Below are 15,985 nucleotides of genomic sequence, written 5' to 3'. Positions count from 1 at the left end.
GATCTCGCGGTTCGTGGGTTCGAGCCCCGCGTCGGGCTCTGTGCTGGCTGCCAGCTCGGAGCCTGGAGCCTGTTTCAGTCTGTGACTCCCTCTCTCTCTGACCCTCCCCTGCTCACGCTGTCTCTCTTTCTCTCTCCTAGAAATAAATAAAACATTTTAAAAAAAAAAGTCACTCAGTAGATGTGAGGTGATATCTCCTGTGGGTTTGGTTCCCCCACGATGAGTGATGTCGAGCACCTCTTCATGCGTCCTTGGTCATCTGGATGCTTTCGTGGAAGAGTATCTACTTGCTAGAGACCTTTGCGCATTTTTTAAAAAAAAAAATTTTAAATATTTGTTTATTGAGAGAGAAAGACAGAGCTCAAGCAGGGGAGGGACAGAGAGAGAGACGGAGTCACAGAACCGAAAGCAGGCTCCAGGCTCCGAGCTGTCAGCACAGAGCCCGGTACGGGACTCAAACTTATGAACCGTGAGATCATGACCTGAGCCGAAGTTGGATACCCAACCAACTTAGCCACCCAGGCGCCTCCCCCCTTTGTGCATTTTTAAATCAGACGCTGACGATTGTCCCTTCTAGTGAGTCCCGTGCGCTCTCTCCATATATTTTGAACACTCAGTGGTTATGCAGGCTCACAGCTCACAAAGCCCCTTCTCCGCTGTCTTCTAGAGGCAATTTTCTAATTCTCCTTAAGCGTGTGTTGAAATTTTTCAGCGAAACTCTCTGGGTCCGGATATTTCTGTTTTGGAAACCTTTCATGGCAAGTTGAATTCTTTTAAAAAAGGTTATATCCCTATTCAATTCATCTGCTTCATTTTGGCTGAATTCCGGTAGCCTGGGGTTTTCGAGGAGCTGGTCCCTTTGTTCTGAGTCTTCACACACGAGCAGAAGCTGCTCACAGCGCTGCTTGTTTATCCTGCGACGACCACCGGATCTGAAGCTGCAGCGTGTACTAGTTTTATACCTGACACTGGTGATCCGTGTATTCTCATGATCTTTCTCAGCCTTTCCAGAAGTTTATCAACGTTGTTGATTTTTTGGAAGAACTAACCAGCTTTGCATTTCATTGATTTTCCCTATGTTTCTTCTGTTTTCAGTTGTGTTCATCTCTGCTTTTCCTCATAATTACTTCCTTTATTTTTCTTGCTTTGGATTTACTTTGGCCTTATTTTTCTAGTTTTTTGAGCCGGGAACTCACAGCATTGATCTGAAACTGCCCTTTTCCGATGTCAGCACTTGGAACTCAATATTTCCCTGTCAGCACTTCTCTGGCCGCGGCTCAGAAATGCTGATAAGCTCCCAGTCCATCTTCATACAGCTGTGTCTTTCCAAAATTTCCTTTGCGACTTCCTCTTTGGCTCGTGGGTCATTTACAGGTGTGTTCAGCTCCCACACAGTGGGGACTTTTCTGTTGAGTCTCCGTTATTGGCTCCCAGTTTGATTCCATTATGGTCAGAGAACAGGATTTCAATCCTGTGGAGCCTGTAATCTGGGTTATTGATTATCTTGGGGCTGAAGAAGTTGTGTTCTGTGCCGTCGCTGAGGGCAGGCCCTGGAAACACTCGCTTGGCTCCGATGCGGCTGGCTGGCTGTCGTTCTCGGGGACCCTCACTGACTTTCCCTCTGCAGCTGCAGCCCGGGTCCCCGGGGAGATCCCCCACTACAGGTTTGGGTTTGGCCGGCTATATTTTTAGCTCTGTCGGTTTTGGCTTCATATATTTTGAAACTCTGTTTTTCTGGGTCTGCATTTAAGGATTATACATATTCTTGGTTGATTGATCCATTTACCATTAGTAATGCCCCTTCCCTTCCTTAGTGATTTCTTTGTCCTGTAGTCTGCTTTATCTGGTGTTAACAGACCCCTCCCGCTCTTTACAATTAATGTTCGCGTGATATATCAGTTTCCCTTCTGTCCGTTCCATCCACCTGTGTAATTACATTTGACTTGAGCATCTTACAGCCAGCATATGAGGAACTCCAATAATCTCCGCATTTAATTCCATTCTAATGCTCTGTATTTAGGCCACTTACATTTAAGGTCATTGTCAATACATTAGGACTTTGGTTTGCAATTTTATTATTTGCGTCTGCCTCTTCTGTTTCTTATTCCTTTGTTTCTCTTTTCTTAGTTGGGCCACTTGAATATTTTTTAGAAACCAGTTTTAATTTATTTTTAACATTTAAAAAAATGTTTATTAAATTTTGGAGAGAGAGAGAGAGAGAATAGGGGAGGGGCAGAGAGAGAGGGAGACAGAGAATTCAAAGCGGGTTCTGTGCTGACAGCACAGAGCCCGATGTGGGGCTCGAACTCATGAACTATGAAATCGTGGCCTGAGCCAAAGTCAAAAGCTCAACCGACTGAGGCACCCGGGTACCTCTATTTTTAACGTCTTTTACTGTATCAGTTTGTGTAGTTTTCTTGTGCTTCCTCTACCTGTTACAGTATTCATGTATATGGATACAGTGTGCCTGTGCGGAGGGTGCAGTGTAGGCAGATACAGGGTGCCCAGGGATGCAGTGTTCGTGTGTACCCGGCTACAGGGTTACGTGGATACAGTGTACCCGGGGATGCAGCGTGCACGTGTGTGAGGGTGCAGTGAACATGTGCTTGGATACATGCATACATGGTCTCTGTCTGGGAGCATCTGACTCCTGATTTCGGCTCAGGTCATGATCCCAGGGTGGTGGGATCAAGCTCTGCGTCAGGCTCCGTGAGGAAGTCTCTACGGAATTTGGAAGCAAGGTTTCCGGGACCTTGGGGAGCTGGCTGCTGGGAGGCTGCGGTCATTTACTGCTGCCTCGTAAAACCTCCATCATGAGACCCTTCAGAGGCATATCAGGGGGCCACGCGCTTGGANGGGGGGGAGGGAGATAAAGGAGGTTTCCAGAGCGACGTTTAGATGTTAAAGAAGACTCACAGGTCCTGGGGTGTCGGGACAAGGTCAAGGTAAGGTTGTCTTTTGCCCTCAGCAAAGTGGCCTCATTGAGGCAGCTGAGCTCCCAGGAGAAAGTCGCTGCCGGGTTGTGAGGAAATTTAATTTTTTTCTTCTGCCCTTTGTTCTCCACATCAAATATGATTGTCTCAAGTCTTTTTTACATAGGTTGAATTTCACCATTAGTTAGTGTTATAATTTTTGCTTTAGCCTCAAATATTAACGACATCTATAGAATAAAGAACAGTTTGTTATGATCACCCCAGTTATTACTGTTATCATCCTGCTTTTCATACTGAAATTCTGTCTTCTATCATTTTCTTTTCATTTGGAAAGTTTCCTTCAGCCACGGCTGGGCCTGCTGCTGCCAAGTTCCTTTAGTTTTCTTTTGTCTGAGAATGTGTTTATTTCCCCTTCGTTCTTGAAGGATAGTTTTGCCAGGTATAAGGTGTTAAATAACAAACATTCAACCGAGCACACCTGAGATCCAATTGGCTTTATGAAATGTTTCCTGAACGGGTCAGCAACCCACCTAGGCTGGGGAATTGTACAAATGGAAGGTGTTTATGGAAGGAGGGAAGGGCAGGAAAGTTAACAGAAAGAGAAAAGGATTATTCCGGGCTCAGTGTATTTCTGGGGGGACGGCACACAGGTGGCCTCATCTTCCCTTGAGGGGATGGGGAGGCCCAGGTGGCAGGTTCACGGGAAACGCCTGACGAAGACTCCGTTCTGGGGGAGATGGGAAGTGCAGTCACATCAGGTACTGAGCCCTGGTTTGGGGCCTGGCCTAAGTGGCGCCATTTTGGGGCTGTGGTTTTCTCTGTAACAAGTGTGGTCGATGGTTTGCTCTCTCCCGGCCCTCCCTTCCTCTTTGCCCCATGGTTTCAGGTAAGACATCGATTGTCACTCACACTGGGCTTTTTTGTAATAGGTTACGCATCATTTCTCCTTTGTCTTCTGTTTGAAGAAGGTTTATTTTGGTGTGCCTTGGTGTGGGCTGTTTTTTAAAGTTTATCCTGATTGGTGTTCACTTAGATTCCTTTTTTTTTTAATATTTTTTATTTATTTCTAGGAGAGAGAGCGAGAGAGCGTGAGCAGGGTAGGGTCAGAGAGAGAGGGAGACACAGACTCTGAAATAGGCTCCAGGCTCTCAGCTGGCAGTCAGCACAGAGCCCGACGCGGGGCTCGAACCCACGAACCGCGAGATCATGACCTAAGCGAAAGTCGGACGCTTAACCGACTAAGCCACCCAGGCGCCCCTCTTAGATTCTTTTTTTTAAATTTTTGATCTATTATCTTTATTTTTTAACCTTGTTTTCAAATTTTAACTTCTTAAAAATTATTTTATCTTTTTTAATGCTTATTTATTTTTGAGACAGCAAGCACAAGCGGGAGGGGCAGAGAGAGGGGGACAGAGGGTCTGAAGCAGGCTCCGTGATGACAACAGGGAGCCTAACTTGGGGCTCGAACCCACGAACCGCGATATCATGACCTGAGCCGAGGTCGGACGCTCAACTGACTGAGCTCCCAGGTGCCTCAGCTTAGATTCTTGAATCTGTAGGCTGATGTCTCAGCCCAATGTGGGTGGTTTTCAGCTGTAAGTACTTGTTAGCCCTACACTCTTCAGCTTTCCCTTACGGGGCCCTGACAGTAAGTGTCGCGCCTTTGCCGCTGCCGCACCGACCCCAGGGCTCTGTTCACTGCCTGCAGTCTATTTTCTCTCTCTGGCCCAGATGGGGGAAATGCTATTGATCAGTTCTCAAGTTCACTGTTACCGTTCCACTCCTGAGCTCCGTCAGCCTATTTTCATTTATGTTGTTAGAGTTTTCAACCCTATAATTTCTACTTGGTCCTTTTTTTTTTTTTATCACTTCTATCTCTTTGTTGACATTTTCTGTCTTTTCATTTGTTTAAACCTTTCATACTTGCTTCTGGAAGCATTTTTATTGTGGTTGTTTTAAAAACCTTGCCAGACAGTTTTGCTGTCGGATTGATTTTGGTGTTCGTGTGAGTTTGTCAGCCAGGAGGCAATGGGAAGTTGCTCAAATCAGAGGCCAAAAGCTTCCAGCACGAGGAAGGCCGGGAAGGGACCAAAGCAGGGAAGGAATGTGGTCTGTTTTGCTGAGCAGACAGCGCAAGCCAAGGAGCCGAGGAGATGCCCAGCCTCTGAGAGCCCCCACGTGAGCTGGTCTGAACGGGATTGGAACCGAGGACCTGGGCAGCAGCCCCCAGGACGTCCTGAACATATCTTCAGCTCATTAGAATACTAAGATCTCTTCCTGTGGGGGGAGCTTCCCACCAGTTTTTGAAATACGACGTGTGTGTCGGCATTTGGACACGCTCCCCGCTCCCACCTCGAATATGCTGAATACAAGCCTCCCGTACAGAATCCCAGGGAGATAGCGCCGTGAGAGCGAGCTCCCTGCCTCCTTACTTGGAATAAATGATAAAGTTCTTTGGTTTCGGAGCACCTGGGGGGTTCAGTCAGTTGAGCATTTGACTCTTGATTTCAGCCCAGGTCATGACCTCATGGTTCAGGGGATCGAGGCCCTAGTCAGGCTCCGTGGCCGCCAGTGAGGAGTCTGTGTGGGATTCTCCGTGTACCTCTCTCTGCGCCTCCCCCATTTGCTGTCTATCTCTCTCAAAAAAATAAATAAACTTAAAAATAGAAGTGCTTTGTGTTTAGGGTCACCTGGGGGGCTCAGTTGGTCAAGCGTCCGACTTTGGCTCAGGTCATGATCTCACAGTAGATGAGTGTGAGCCCCATGTCAGGTTCTGTGCTGACAGCTTGGAGCCTGGAGCCTGTTTCGGATTCTGTATCTCCCTCTCTCTCTGCCCCTGCCCTGCTCACACTCTGTCTCTCTCCCTCTCAAAAATAAATAAACATTTAAAAAAGTATAAATAGATAAATAAATACAAGTTGTTTGCTTTCAACGTGTTCAGTCTGATGCACCCCAACAGTGATCCCCTTGCGTTCAATTATAAGTTCAGTCTCTCTCCTTTATTTAATATTTATTTATTTATAATTTACATCCAAGTTAGTTAGCGTCGGTGCAATGTTTTCAGGACTAGATTCCAGTGATTCATTCCTTGTGTATAACACCCCGTGCTCATCCCAACAAGGGTTCTCCTTAGTGTCCCTCACCCAGTCGGCCCACCCCCACCCACAGCCCGTCCAGCACGGTCTGTTCTCTGTATTTAAGAGTCTCTTATGGTTTGTCCCCCTCCCTGTTTTTATATTATGTTTGTTTCCCTTCCCATATATGCATCTGTTTTGTATCTTAAATTCCACATATGAATGAATCATCTGATATTTGTCTTTCTCTGACTAATTTCGCTCAGCATGATACCCTCTAGTCCCATCCACTTAGTTGCAAATGGCAAGATTTCATTCTTTTTGATTGCTGAGTACTACCCCGTTGTATACAGATACCACATCTTTATCCATTCATCTGTCGATGGACACTTGGGCTCTTTCTATACTTTGGCTATTGCTGATAGCGCTGCTATAAACTTGGGGTGCATGTGCCCCTTTGAAACAGCAAATCTGTATCCTTTGGATAAATACCTAGTAGTGCAATTGCTAGGTCATAGGGTAGTTTTATTTTTAATGTTTTGAGGCACCTCCATGCTGGTTTCCAGAGGGGCCGCACCAGTTTGCATTCCCAGCAGAGCTCCTCTTTCTCCGCATCCTCGCCAACACGTGTCGTTGCCTGTGCTGTTGATGTGAGACATTCTGACTGGTGTGAGGTGGTATCTCATTGTAGTTTTGATGTGTGTTTCCCTGATGATGAGTGATGTTGAGCATTTTTTCATGTGTCTGCTAGCTATCTGAGTGTCTTCTTCGGAGAAGTCTCTATTCATGTCTTTTGCCCGTTTCTTCACTGGATAATTTGTTTTTTGGGTGTTGAGTTTGATAAGTTCTTTCTAGATTTTGGATACTAATCCTTTATCTGATATATCATTTGCAAATATCTTCTTCCATTCCATTGGTTGCCTTTTAGTTTTGCTGACTGTTTCCTTCACTGTGCAGAAGCTTTTTATCTTGATGAGGTCCCAATAGTTCATTTTTGCTTTTGTTTCCCTTGCTTCTGGAGATGTGTTGAGTAAGAAGTTGCTGTGGCCGAGGTCAAAGAGGTTTTTGCCTGCCTTTTCCTCTGGGATTTTGATGCCTTCCTGTCTTATATTTAGGTCTTTCATCAATTCTGAGGGTGTGTGTGTGTATGTGTATGTGTGTGTGTGTGTGTGTGTGTTTAGGGTGTAAGAATGTGGTGCAGGTTCATTTTTCTGCATGTAGCTGTCCAGTTTTCCCAGCAACACTTGCTGAAGAAACTGTCTTTATTCCATTTGATACTGTTTCCTACTTTGTCACAGATTAGTTTGCCATACATTTGTGGGTCATTTTCTGGGTTCTCTATTCTGTTCCATTGACCTGAGTGTCTGTTTTTGTGCTGGTACCATGCTGTCTTGATTATTGCAGCTTTGTAATACAGCTTGAAGTCAAGAGCTGTGATGCCCCCAGCTTTGGTTTTCTTTTTCAGGATTGCTTTGGCCTTTTAGGGTCTTCTCTGGTTCCATACAAACTTTAGGACTGTTTGCTCTAGCTCTGTGAAGAACGCTGGTGTTATTTTGATAGGGATTGCAATGAATATGTAGATTGTTTTGAGTAATAGTGACATTTTAACGATATGTGTTTTTCTAATCCATGAACATGGAACATTTTTCCATTTCTTTCTGTCTTATTCAATTTATTTCATAAGCTTTCTATAGATTTCAGCATATAGATCTTTTACCTCTTTGGTTAGGTTTATTCTTAGGTATTTTATGGTTTTGGTGCAATTGTAAGTGGGATGGATTCCTTGATTTCTCTTTCTGTTGCTCATTATTGGTGTATAGGAATACAACTGATTTCTGTACATTGATTTTATATCCTGAGGCTGTGCTGAATTCATGTATCAGTTCTAGTCTTTTGGTGGAGCCTTTGAGTTTTCCATGTAGAGCATCATGTTGTCTGTGAAAAGTGAAAGTTGGACTTCTTCTTTGCCAATTTTGATGCCCTTTATTCCTTTGTGTTGTCTGATTGTTGAGGCTAGGACTTCCTAGGCTAGGTCAGGAGGTCCTCACCTTAGGAGGAAATCTTTCAGTATTTCCCTAGTGAGGATGATATTATCTGTGGGCTCTTAGGATCTTGAGGTATGATCCTCCTATGCCTACATTCTTGAGTGTTTTTATCAAGAAAGGTGCTGTATTTTGTCAAATGGTTTTGTTCGCCAGTCCATCTATTCAATTTTTTTCTTCTTCTTTTCTTTTCTTATTCTTGAATACATAAAGGGAAAAATTTTTATTTTCTGTTTTTATAAAAAATATTTCTCTTTAATTTTTTCTACTATATTTTTGACTTTTTTGTGAAAATTTTCTTCTATTCACTTCATTTGATTGTATTCATTTTTTAAAAATTTCTAATGTTTTCCCTTTTTTCTTTTTCTTTTCCTTTTATATTGTTTCTTTTCTTTCCCTTTCTCCTCTATTTTATCAAGCTTCTTTCAACAACCAGACCAAAACACACCTAGGATATAGACCCTTGATTTGATTTTTTGTGTTGTTTTTAATTGTTAATTTTTATTTTATTAATTCTTTTTCTTCCTCCAAAATGATGAAAGAATTCACCCCCAAAATAAAGAACAGGAANCACGCTGTCTCTCTCTCTCTCTCTCTCTCTATCCTAGAAATAAAAAAAAAATAAAAAAAATAAAAAAAAAAGAATACTAGCTGTGGTTGAAAAAAGCATAGAATCCCTTTCTGCGGAGACAAAAGCTAGCCAGGATGAAATAAAAAGTGCTATAGCTGAGCTGCAGTCTCAAATGGATGCCACAGTGGCAAGGATGAATGAGGCAGAGCAGCGAATTGGCAATTTAGAGGACAAACTTATGGCGAATGATAAAGAAGTAAAAAAGAGGGAGACTAAAGCAAAAGAGCACAATTTAAGAATTAGAGAGCTCAGAGACTCATTAAAAAGGAACAACATCCAAGTCATAGGGTCTCAGAAGATGAAGAGAGAGAAAAAGGGGTAGAAAGTTTATGTGAGAAAATCATAGCGGAAAACTTCCCTAACTTGGGAGAAGACACACAGACATCAAAATCCAGGAAGCACAGAGAACTCCCATTAGATTCAACAAAAACTGACCATCAACAAGGCATATCATAGTCAAATTCACAAAATACATAGACAAGGAAAGAATTATGAAAGCAGCAAGAGAAAAAAAAGCAGCAAGGGGAAAAAGTCCTTAACGTATAAGGGAAGACAGATCAGGTTTGCAACAGAACCATCTACAGAAACGTGGCCAGAAAGGAATGATGGGTTATATTCAACGTGCTGAATCGGAAAAATATGCAGCCAAGGATTCTTTATCTAGCAAGGCTGTCATTGAAAGTAGAAGGAAAGATAAAAAGGTTCCCAGACAAACAGAAACTAAAGGAGTTTGTAACTGCCTGCAAGAAATTTTAAGGGGGACTCTCTGAGGGGAGAAAAGATGAAACAAATCAAAAAAGATCGAAAGCAACAAAGACTAGAAAGGACCAGAGGCCACCCCCAGAAACTCTAACTAGACAAGCAACACAATAGCACTAAATGCACATCTTTCAGTACTTACTCTGAATGTCAGTGGACTAAATGCTCCGATCAAAAGACATGACTGGAGACATACGGTAACAGAAAGGATAAGAAAATAAGATCCATCTATATGCTGTTTACAAGAGACCCATTTTAGACCTAAGGATACCTTCAGATTGAAATTAAGAGGATAGAGAACCATCTATCATGCTGATGGTCAATGAAAGAAAGCCAGAGCAGTCATACTTATATCAGACAATCTAGGTTTTAAACTAAAAGCTGTAACAAGAGATGAAGAAGGGCATTATATCATAATTAAGGTGTCTGTCCACCAAAAAGACCTAACAATTGTAAACATTTATCCTCCAAATGTGAGAGCACTCACACATAAAAATCAATTAATCACAAACATAGAGAAACTCATTGATAATAATACCATAATCGTAGGGGACTTCACTACCCCACTTACAGCAATGGACAGATCATCTAAGCAGAAACTCAACAAGGAAACAATGGCTTTGAATGACACACTGGACCAGATGGACTTTAGAGATTTGTTCAGGGGGCGCCTGGGTGGCTCAGTCGGTTAAGCGTCTGACTTCAGCTCAGGTCATGATCTCACGGTTTGTGGGTTCGAGCCCCGCATCGGGCTCTGTGCTGACAGCTAAGAGCCTGGAGCTGCTTCAGATTCTGTGTCTCCCTCTCTCTCTGATCCTCCCCTGCTCACGCTATCTCTGTCTCTCTCTCAAAAATAAATAAAACATCAAAAAAGACAGATTTATTCAGAACATTTCATCCTAAAGCAGCAGAATACACATTCTTCTCCAGTGCACATGAACGTTCTCTGGAACAGACCACATACTGGGACACAAAGCAGCCCTCAACAAGTACAATATGATCGAAATCATACTGTGCATATTTTCAGACTACAACGCTATGAACCTCGAAATCAACCACAAGAAAAATTTGGAAAGATGACAAATACTTGGAGACTAAAGAACATCCTACTAAAGAATGAATGGGCTAACCAAGAAGTTAAAGAGGAAATTAAAAAGTACACAGAAGCCAATGAAAATGATGCCACCACAGCCCAAACCCTGTGGAACACAGCAAAGGTGGTCACAAGAGGGAGTACATAGCAATCCAGGCCTTCCTAGAGATGGAGGAAAGGTCTCAGATACACAACCTAACCTTGTACCTTAAAGGGCTGGAAAAAGAACAGAAAATAAAATCCCAAAACCAGCAGAAGACAGGAAATAGTAAAGATTAGAGCAGAAATCAATGCTATCAAAATTAAAAAAAAAAGTAAAACAGATCAATGAAAGCAGGAGCTGGTTCTTTGAAAGAATCAACAAAAATTGATAACCTCCTAGCAAGTTTGATCAAAAGGAAAAAGGAAAGGACCCAAATAAATAAATTACGAATGAAAGACGAGAGATCACAACCAACACAGCAGAAATACAAACAATAATAAGAGAATATTATGAGCAATTATATGCCAATAAAGTGGGCAATCTGGAAGAAATGAACAAATTCCTAGAAACGTATAAACTCCCAAAACTGAAGCAGGAAGAAATAGAAAATTTGAATATACCCATAATCAATAAAGAAATCGAATCAGTAATCAAAAATCTCCCAAAAAACAAGAGTCCAGGGCCGGATGGCTTTCCAGAGGAATTCTACCAAACATTTCTAGAAGAGTTAACACCTATTCTTTTCAAGCTTTTCCAAAAAATAGAAATGGAAGGAAAACTCCCAAACCCGTTCTATGAGGCCAGCATTACCTTGATTCCAAAACCAGACAAAGGCCTCACTAAAAAAGAGAACTACAGGCCAATTTTCCTGATGAACATGGATGCAAAAATTCTCAACAAGGTACTAGCCAACCAGATCCAACAATACATTAAAAGAATCATTCACCATTGGGGCGCCTGGGTGGCTCAGTCAGTTACACATCTGACTTGGGCTCAGGTCATGATCTCAGAGTTCATGGGTTCGAGTCAGGTGTCCGGCTCTGTGCTGACAGCTCAGAGTCTGGAGCTGCTTCTGATTCTGTGTCTCGCTCCCCCCCCCCCCCCCCGCCTCCCCCCCCCCCCCCCGCTCCTCNCCCTGCTCACGCTGTCTCTCTCTGTCTCTCAAAAATAAATAAACATTAAACCTTTTTAAAAAGGATTATTCACCACGACCAAGTGGGATTTATCCCTGGGCTGCAGGGCTGGTCAATATCCGCAAATCAATCAACGTGACACATCGCGTCAATAAAAGAAAGGAAAAGAACCAAATGATCGTTTCAATATGTTGTCTCTTTTTAAAATTCACGCAGTATCTTCCCTGCTTCCTGTCATGACAAGTGACTTCCACTCGTATCCTGTGCATTTTCGATATTTTGTAAGAAGATTCTTGATCCCGTTCAAGCCTCCTATTTATCGGGCGGTCACTCTGGTTCGTTCATTCAGCGTGCGGGGCCCGGCCCATGTTTGCGAGCTGTCATTCCAACGTCAGTTAGTTCGGGGGCTCTCTCAATGCTGCTAAGACCTGCTCCTCATGCAGCAAGGTGCAAAATCTTAGTAAGCATGTGTTGGTGACAGCGACAACTCAGTCTGGGCGTGTACTTCCTAACCCGTGTGTGCTAGTGGACTCAAGTCAAAGTGGTGGCCGATGTCGCAGTGGTCTTTCCTGTGGCCGAGAAGAGAAGGGGCCAGTGCCGGTCAGCCCGACCTAATGCCGGCCGGCGCCCGGGGGCTGGGCGAGGCCTCTGTGCCCCCTGGGCTGGGACCTATCCATGTCCGACACACTCTCCAGCACCTGAGAGGTGTTTGCTCAGCGGCCAGAGCCGGATTCAAAGTTAGGGTCTCACCCTGTGAAACTAGAACGTTCTGTCTCAAAAGGAGGATGCACACAACACAGTCTTAATTAATTTGCAAATTCATTAATGAGATGTGTGTACAATATGGTTATGGCACGTTCACCTCAGACGTGTGATCTCAGCGGTGGCTCAATTCCACGTGGACAGTGACACCCCAGAGGGTGATTTGTGCACCACGTAGATGAAACTACCCTGCACACGCCTTTGCCTGTGGCGTGTCTCAACATACAGTTGAGCCAACTGTATGTATTTAGGCCTTCTGCTACTTTTCTGTTTATCTCTGATAAAATTTTAATACACGAAACAGTACAATATTCACACACCTGTAACACTGAATTAAGCTTCATCTTCAAGTAGATTCAGTGTCATGAAATGAGTCTCCCTGTGGTCTTTTGGTGTAATCCAGGGAAAAAAATCAAACATATAAATCCACTAGTAGACATTCTGTAGACACTTTTATGGCTATGATTTTCAAAGGCTTACCAAGTACCTGTAGTTTTAAACATTAACTTATTGAAACCCTTCAGAATCTTGCAAAGGAGGGGCGCCTGGGGGGCTCAGTTAGCTGAGCGTCTGACATCGGCTCAGGTCGTGATCCCACCGTCCGTGGGTTCGAGCCCCGCGTCGGGCTCTGTCCTGACAGCGTGGAGCCTGGAGCTGCTTCGGATTCTGTGTCCCCCTCTCTGCTCCTCTCCTGCTTGTGTGCGTGCTCTCTCGCTCTCTCAAAAATAAAGACAAAAAAAATTCAAAATCTTGCAAAGGAGACGAACACGTTCCTTCTTCTTCAGGCCCAGAAGCCTGCAGGTGAAGAGCGAGCCGCCCAGAGCCCCGCCGGCGGGAGGTCTGAGCCCAGACGCGAAGGCGTGTGCGGGCTCCTCTGCTCCGTCACGGCAAGCGCAGACCCGGGGCCAGCGTGGAGGAGGCGCGGCCGCGGAACTCGGAGACTCCTCCCGGGCCCCGAGCGGGCTCAGCCGCCCGCGGCCCCGCGGCAGTTNGCGGCGCAGTGACCTCAGAGCCTGCCTGGGACTCTCTCTCTCCGCCCCTCCCCTGCACATGCTGTCCCTCAAAAATAAATAAAGCTTTAACATCTAAACGATACTAACAATAAGGAATTACAAAGAAACTGGCATCAGAGACTTTGGGGAGGGAAACCGCGCCCTTCTGGGAAGAAAAAGAAATATTTTCTAAAAGGAATAGCAGCTTTGTGACATGGTAAAAGTCAGTTGGTAAAGATTTTAATATGCAATGTTATATTGGGTTCTTTGCCTTCTGAGTAGGTGTTAAAATAAGAAGCATGAATGCACTTTATGGACCCTCTTTTCACATGTGTGTTGGCGTCTGGATGTCTTCTCTGGAGAAATGTCCATTTAGGTCCTCTGCCCGTTTTTCAATCAGATTATTTGATTTTTTTTGGGGGGGGGTATTTGGCTGTATAAGTTCTCCATATATTTTGGATATTAACCCTTTATCGGATATGTCATTTGTGAATATCTTCTCCGATTCTACACGCTGTCTTTTCATTTTGTTGACAGTTTCCTTCACTGTGCAAAAGCTTCTTATTTTGGTCTAGTCCCAGTAGCGTATTTTTGCCTTTAATTAATTAACTAAATGAATTTAAAATTAATTTTTTGAGAGTTGTGTGTATATAATATTGCAATAAAATAAAAACATATGGAGACATTTTCCTAGACTAAAAAGAAAGGTTAGGGGCGCCTCGGTAGCTCAGTCGGTTAAGCACCCAACTCCAGCTCAGGTCACGAACTCGCAGTCTGTGGGTCTGAGCCCTGCGTAGGGCTCCGGGTTGATGGCTCAGGGCCTGGAGCTGCTTCAGATTCTGTGTCCCCCTCTATCTATCTCTGCCCCTTCCCCACTCTCTCTCTCTCTCCCTCTCCCTCTCTTTCAAAAATAAACATTTTGAAAAATCTTTNGGGGGGTAGTGCCCAGCACTGGAATTAGAGCACAGTGCAAGACCCCACAGGAATTAGAGCAGAGCATCGGAATTGGACTGGGTTTTCTGTTTTTTTTCCAAGAAGGTGGTGAATCCTATTAGTTTGTCACTAAAATGCTTTCTGGAATTCTGGAAGTAGAGCTCAAGCGGTGGGCTGTTTACCTGGAAAGCTGCTGTGGGACCCCAGGGGAGGCGCTCACCTGAACAGAGAAGGTAGCCAGTTTTGCAGTTGAAATCCCGGCGTTGGGGTGTCATCCTGGAACAGAGCAAACAAAACAAAACTCCCAGCACGGACCCAGCCGAGCCGAGGTCTTCCGTCTCCCTCCTCCTCACCTGCTGCCTTTTCCCTGCCTGCTGCTCGGTGATCTTGACCCCCTGCTGCTAGGTGATCTTGACCCCTTTCCGTAAACTAAGGACAAAAAACTGTGATCAAGTTGTGGATGCTGTTAGCATTTAGGATTGTTATGTCAAATCCTCCATAGCGCCTGAATTTTAAGAACAAAGCAAAACAAGTCTACCAAATACAGAGCATTCGTAATTAAATAAAGTCGTCAGGAGAGAACAAAGACCCAGTTTTCGACGGAGAAAGTGCCGATGCTCCCGCTGGTAACACAGGATGGCGCAGCAGCTGTCGTGCGGGACCTGTGGTCCACGGCAGGGGCGGCCGGGGCACAGCGAGGCGGCCGGGTCACCCGGCACACGCTCACCGGCTGCTTTAACAGGGTCAGAAATTAGCTACTGCAGGTTTGTCTTTCGGGTTAGGAGGAGGCCGGCGCGGCTGGCCAGCAGCAGAGCCGCCACGCCGCCCCCCGTGGCCCACGGGTCCACACCTCGGCCGGCCATCTTCCCGCAGGACCGTGTCACAGTTCGGCAGGTGCGCACACGGTGACACTCGCGCGGGGACCTCGTCGGGCAGCGTCTGGGCGGCTCTCTCGTCTGCATCACACGCCCCGTGTTAAGTGCTGGCGGAGAACTGGGCAGGGGGGTGGTTTGTGCAAACTAAGTGTGTAAAACCCAGGATGGGACTTTTCTTAGCTTTGATTCTGTGCCCCGTACCTTCCGGCCACAGCGCTAAGAACACGACCACGCTGATTTTACGTGAAATCAACAAGAGCGGCGCCTCTGAGGGCGGGTGGGTGGCCCGCTGAGCTGGTGCGGGCGGCACAGCAAGTGAGTGTGACAGAGAAGGAAGGCTCGGCTCCTCCCGGCGGAGGTGACCTGGATCCTGCTGCCGCCAGGGGAGCCGATAGTAGATTTTATAGAAATAAATGAGTCCTGCAGTCGCTCATGTGCTTCAGATCAGTCGCCAAGCACGAATCCCCAGGACTCAGTGCCTGTGAGGCCTCGCCGGCCGCGGCTCCTCGAGGAGCCCACAGCTGAGGGTTCTGTGGTGGAAAGAGGCTCCCCGTCCGCGTTATTAACTCGCGGGGAGCATTTGTGCCAGCACGAGGGGAGCGAGCGCTGTAATCACCCGGAAAACTAATTAACTTCGTTTTTCAAACGCATTATCAGATTTCCCCCGAGCAGCTCTCCTCCAACTGCTCAGGACTAAAGGGCTGGAGACTTGGAGACTTGGAGGTTATCAGCATGGATGAAGCAATCAAAACCAGCTTTGAGGCAGAGGCGTCCT

This window comes from Crocuta crocuta, unplaced genomic scaffold, assembly GCF_008692635.1.
Source record: "Crocuta crocuta isolate KB4526 unplaced genomic scaffold, BGI_CrCroc_1.0 scaffold31, whole genome shotgun sequence".
Lineage (NCBI taxonomy): Eukaryota > Metazoa > Chordata > Mammalia > Carnivora > Hyaenidae > Crocuta > Crocuta crocuta.
Note: the sequence above shows the minus strand (reverse complement) of the source record.